Source organism: Condylura cristata, unplaced genomic scaffold, assembly GCF_000260355.1.
Source record: "Condylura cristata isolate star-nosed mole 26May11 unplaced genomic scaffold, ConCri1.0 scaffold00063, whole genome shotgun sequence".
In the NCBI taxonomy this organism is placed as follows: domain Eukaryota; kingdom Metazoa; phylum Chordata; class Mammalia; order Eulipotyphla; family Talpidae; genus Condylura; species Condylura cristata.
The window spans coordinates 649,656-655,271 of NW_004567164.1; the positions used below are offsets into that span (position 1 = coordinate 649,656).

At 47.5% G+C, this 5,616-nt stretch overlaps 2 non-coding genes across 2 annotated transcripts; both read left to right on the top strand.

Annotated features, from left to right (window-relative positions):
* The first annotated feature begins 380 nt into the window (after nucleotides 1-380).
* Nucleotides 381-453, top strand: TRNAM-CAU. Its single transcript has one exon. It is a non-coding gene; the product is annotated as a tRNA-Met (tRNA).
* A 2,296-nt stretch (nucleotides 454-2,749) lies between these two features.
* On the top strand, nucleotides 2,750-2,822 carry TRNAK-UUU. Its single transcript has one exon. It is a non-coding gene; the product is annotated as a tRNA-Lys (tRNA).
* The last annotated feature ends 2,794 nt before the right edge of the window (nucleotides 2,823-5,616 follow it).

Consider the following 5,616-nt stretch of genomic DNA (forward strand, 5'->3'; position numbering starts at 1 on the left):
CCCGAGACCTCAGGTGGGCTTTTAGGGCAGGCAGCGAGCCCCGGGATTTGGGCGCGCGAGCCCGGAAGCTTGGCTTGAGGCCCGGCGCTTTTCTCGGGAAGCAGGGGGGCCTCCCCAGGGAGCCCCGCGCGGGGCCCGTGCAGGACTCACCTGCACCTTGGCCCCTGGGGTCTCTGCAGGGCAGTGCTCGGCAGGCGGCGGAGGCGGTTCGCCCTCGCTTTATTCTGCACGTCAGTTATCCCCAGCTTTGAATGTTTTAAATATGAAGTAGGTCCCCTTGCTCCTTGTTGGCAAATTCTGCGATTCGGAGAACCTCGAAATGAAATGGTTTTGTTCCCCAACGTGTTGGTAGGTATTTTATCCCCAACCGGACGTCAGTTGCCTCCTTAGCGCAGTAGGCAGCGCGTCAGTCTCATAATCTGAAGGTCCTGAGTTCGAACCTCAGAGGGGGCAACACAACATTTTTTTTTTCCCCCCCAGAAACAAGAAAATTGAAGCAATTTAAAAATCTTTGTCCTTTCTCCTTTTCCGTGTGAAGGGCGTGCGCCGTGATTCCCTCTTTCGTAACCCGAGGAAACTGCTTTACTCAGACTGCCCGGGTCACTTGCTTCTACTCCCAACCATGTACTGATGTTCAGTTACAAAATTGTGATTTTTAAACTAAGAATTAAAGACTCCAAAATTCTAACAATTTATTTCATACCAATGGTAAATAGAACTGGGGTTTTTCTTTCTTTTTAAAATGCCATTCAAATATTCTTGGATCATCGTCTTTGATGCAAAATAGGGTAAAGAAACTTACTGATTGAGAGGGAGGAGTGGCCAGAGCTGTGCTGGAGATGTGGATGGTTGGTAAGATTATGTGCAACACATTTTTCTTGATTACAGATTGGCATTATTTGTTACACAGCAACAGATAAAATCTATTTGGATTTCTAAATTTGTACAACACAATCACTTAAGAGAGTCTTATTTAAAATACCAGTTTCCCAGTCTCATGGTTTGGATATTCTAATTAGAGGGTTCAGAGATGGAATCTGCAAATGGAGAGATCTAATGGCCACCCTAGGAGCCTGCCTCTAATCAACTGGACATTGCTGTAGGTCCCTGGGCCCCTGAACACATTCTCCTACCTCCAGTTCCTCCATGTGACTTGCTGGGGAGATGACTTCCCCTCCAGATTCTCTTTGCTTTTTGTGTGATCACTCATGGGTGGCCCACAGGGCCCAGCTAGTAGCAGCAGGGGTTTCAGTATAAAGAACAAGAGCAGAGCAAATCTTCCAACTTCCCAGGTGAGCTCTCTAAACACCCAAAGAGCCATTTCCTCATGCTTTATTTCTCCCTTTCTCAGGGAGGAACTTACTAGGGAAGTGAAATACTCATGAATGATCTTGACATTCCTGTGCCCCTATGTGCTAGGGCCCAGGTATCTTGCTCTCAATACCCCCCCAGCCCCCTTCCCCCCTGGTCCCGGAACACAGTTACTGTCCAGCCTTCAAATTCATTCTGTGGCCTAATTTGTGTTTTCAAATGATCTCTTGCCTTGCAACGACCTGTCCCGTAGTGCTGTACTTCTGCCCCGATTCAACTCCCCGGTGACTCAACTCATGGGTGACTCTCCATAGCTGTGAGGGTGGTGACTTGCCTGCACTCTGCACTCCTAGTCATATCCTCAAAGCCTGTCTGTCTCTGGTCTGACCCTGCCTTGTCCACCGCCACCCCCACCCATCCACTGGCATTGCCCCAAGTATCTCAAGCACCTCAGACCTCTGAGTTACCTGAAAGTGCCCATCTCTTGGTTCTTCCTGAAATACCGGAGTCACCGTCTAACTGATTACTTCGAAGTCTTTGGCTCTGAGTTGAAACATCACTTTCTGAGAGTCTTCTCTTAGCACCTCCCTTCCGCTTTGTTCTCTTGGAGTTGTAGACTGGTGAGCTACTAGTATTTTACCTCCTTACAGTGTAGCTGTGTAGACCGCCTCAAATCCAGTTTCGAATTCACAGTGTGAATCTCAACCTGCAAGGGAGGAAATTTCTGTTGTGGGATTTAAGGGAGGAAAGTGGACCAGGAAGTAAGTCATTTATTTGAGGTGGCACATCCGAAACAATGTTCTGATCCATCTTCTGTTTGGCCATAGAAAGAGTAAGAGTGATGCTGGCTCTTAACTGTCCTTGGGTGGTTATCACGTCCCAGACACTATTCCCGCAGTTTGTGTTATCTCCTTTCTTTTGGAAACTCAGCTCATGAGATTATACTTGGTCTCTCTAAACCTCTTGTAACCCCTCTTAGAGCGCTTTTATCACATTCTTTCAACCCTTCTGATGACAGTCTTCATTTAATGACCAAGTGGCTTCTAAAGGGAAACTTCCCAGGGGCTAAGGTAGTGTCTTTCCACTGCTCCTTGCTGAAGCTTTCTACAACCGTTTGTTGAGAGTTCTTTGTGTCAGGTATCCTTAAGGTCAGGGAGATCCTGCAGCTCAGTCTTTGAACATAGAGAAAACTACTTAGATGATTATGTCTTTGCTTATGATATATTTTTTAGAAGATAGTGTTTAGGTTACAGTAAGGGTGGGGTTAAGTTTTTGTTTTAACAAGTGTGGGAGGTAGAAATAGACAGGAGCTATAGTGGAAGCAGGGCTAGGACTGGGAATAAGGGAGAACCTGGAGAAAATTTAAGATTAATCACAACGAATTTGTCCAGGTACTTTTATTTATACTAGAATACACAGAGGAAAGGCACTCTCAGGGGCCTGGATAGCTCAGTTGGTAGAGCATCAGACTTTTAATCTGAGGGTCCAGGGTTCAAGTCCCTGTTCAGGCGCTCTTTCGTTAGTTTTGCCCTCTCTCTCATATTCCACCTTTGAAAACCAAGTGCCTACATCATTTTATCAGGACAGGGAACCATTATGTACATTGTAAAACCAACAACAACAAAAATGGGCCCTCCAGGGGCAGATATTTCACCTCACCAATGTGTAAATGCAGCGCATATTTAAGAAAGATAGTGACATGGATTCCATGACTCCTCCAGTGACTTCAGGATTCGTGAAGGCAGTGAACACCTTCAGGAGCGTCTTAGATGCAGGTTGGTGTCAGAGTCATGTCCTTGACCATTTAATTTCACTTAACTGCACGCATCAAGCCAGAGTGAAGTCACTGCATCATCTTTGGAAAGGATGGGGTTGATCATTTCTTGTGTTCCCTGACAGTGAAATACAAGTGACCTACTCAAGAGTTGTTGGGAAGTCAGTGGCTGGGGTGGGGGGGACGAGGGAGCTAGTTCAGGAGATCCAAGTTCAGTAAAGGCAACAAGAGTAGACACTATGTAGAACTGAAAATTGTGACTTTAGAGAAATAGCACGATATCGTCAGGACTCCACGTTCCGTCTCTGCCCAGGGGTGACCATCTCGGTCAGCTCCTTTCAGTCAACTTGACTTGGCTTATTTGCGGAGGAGGCATCAAACCATAGTTGTTTGATAGTGTAGGTACTATGCTATGGTTTCCAGTTCTCTGGTGAAGGGTGCAGGAGCAGCCTTCTAAATCCATGCGCTTCCTCCCTGGGTGGTACATAGGACAGACATTATATGACTATATATGTTTATCTGGCTTGGAATGTCTCTGAATTTGGTTTTTGTGAGGCAGTCCTGCGAGTCTGAAAAACTGTGGAAAATAAGAATAGTTTCTCATTCTACAAAGGAAAGGCTCAGATGATCTGCATAGTAATGACTCCAGCCAGAGCACCCACTTTCTTTGAAGATTTACTTATGTATGCATACAAGAACAGGGCACAGGCCAGAGGTGTGGGGGTAAAAGGATTCGCCAGAGGCAGAGTGGGGAGCAGAACAGGCCAATTGATGAAGTACACTGCTGAGGGGAGCAGCAGGCAGGTCAGGAGAGGCCAGCCAGGTGGGTCAGCTCCCTGGCTGGCAATTGAATTCATGCTGCAGAGGCTGCAAAGAGCTTCCAGGCGCTGAGCTTTGACCTGCTGTGCCACCAGGAAGCCCGCAAGAGCACCCATTTTTCTAAGGAGCCGTCGTAGCCTCTCCACCTCTGCGGCTTCTCTCAAGTGACTTGGTGGGTGGAGGCCCCTGGAGCCAGAGGCTGGGGTTCAGAAGGCACTGTCAAGGTGTCCCCAATCATGCCTCCCTAAGTCTGCATAAAACCAATGTTGAGAGAATTGTCTTGAAATTTAAACAGCCCACGGCCCAGACAGCTTGTAGGATAGTGCAAGGAGTGGCCTCCGATGCCCAGTGCAGCCTGACCTGCAGGATGAATTCAGTTTCAAGGCAATGACTGCCAAGAGTAAGGTAGAGATAGGAAATAGGGAAGGGCAGAATAAAAATTAATCTGGATGGGCTGAGTTATTTGACACATGGTTACTGCCTGTCAGATGCTGTTATAGGCTCTGGAAGCACAAGAGTAGATAAACCCAGTGATGACACTTGTAACATTTGCAAAGTGGGGGGGGCAGAGGGAGTGAGGGAAGTAGGTGGTGGTAAGGCAAGTAAAAGACAGCTTCATATAACCATAGTAAGTGCTGAGAAACTGAGAAGAAAGCAAGGGCGGTTTAGGTAGTGAGTGAGTAGTGAGGTCGGTGAGTGGGACGGGCTGCCATCAAACTAGGCGCCTTAAACAACAGAAGTTGGCCCTCCCTGGCGATGCAAGAGTTAAGTCTCGGCGCCCTGAAGCTATCTGCAGCATGAGTTCAATTCCCAGCCAGGGAGTGACCCGCACGGCGCGGCAGACCGCTCCTGTCTTGCCTGCCACTCCCCTCGGCAGTGGATTTCGGTCAGTCCACCGGTTCTGCTCCCCGCTCTGTCTCTGGTGAATCCTCTCACCTCCCGCACCTCTGGCCGACAACCCAGTTCTTGTATTCATAAATAAATAAAATAAATCTTTAAAAAGCCAGAAATTAATGTTTTCCTTCTCACACCTCTGATACACTAATTGATAAGTTAGACACAGTAAGGTTAACAATTGCAATAATAAAAGAGAAAAAATTTTAACACTATATGCAATAAAAAGTTGCCTTCTCCTCCCCGCTGTTGGCAGTGGGGTCCTAGTACGAACCTCACCTGCCTCTGCCCTCCTTTCTCCTCCAAAAGGTATCAGCTTGGTTCCCCATCAGTTTACCTCCTGGCCCAAAGGGTTAAATCTGTGCAAATCCTCAAGACAGAATTTAAGTCATGTTTCAAATCAAATCCCTGGGGAGTTAGAGGAAACATGTTTTGTTGTGGGCATTTGACTCATTGCTCGCAGTTGAGACACTGTAAAAAGCAAGGTTGTCTGGCAGAGTCAGGGTTAAACTGCAATGTGGATACATAGAGCTAAGCCTTTTTCTTCATGTAGGCCTGGAAGCATTTATAGATATGTTCTTTATGTCCAAGATATATATTTTTTATGCCTCCTCTGTACGGTGGGGGGAACATGGTTATGGAAACCAGGGAAAGTGAAGCCCCAGATGAGGAGCAGCACTGTATGGGGGAGCAGCACTCTGGAGGGGAGCAGCACTGTATGGGGGAGCAGCACTCTGTGGGGGAGCAGCACTGTATGGGCGAGCAGCACTCTGTGGGGGAGCAGCACTGTGGGGGAGCAGCACTGTATGGTGGAGCAG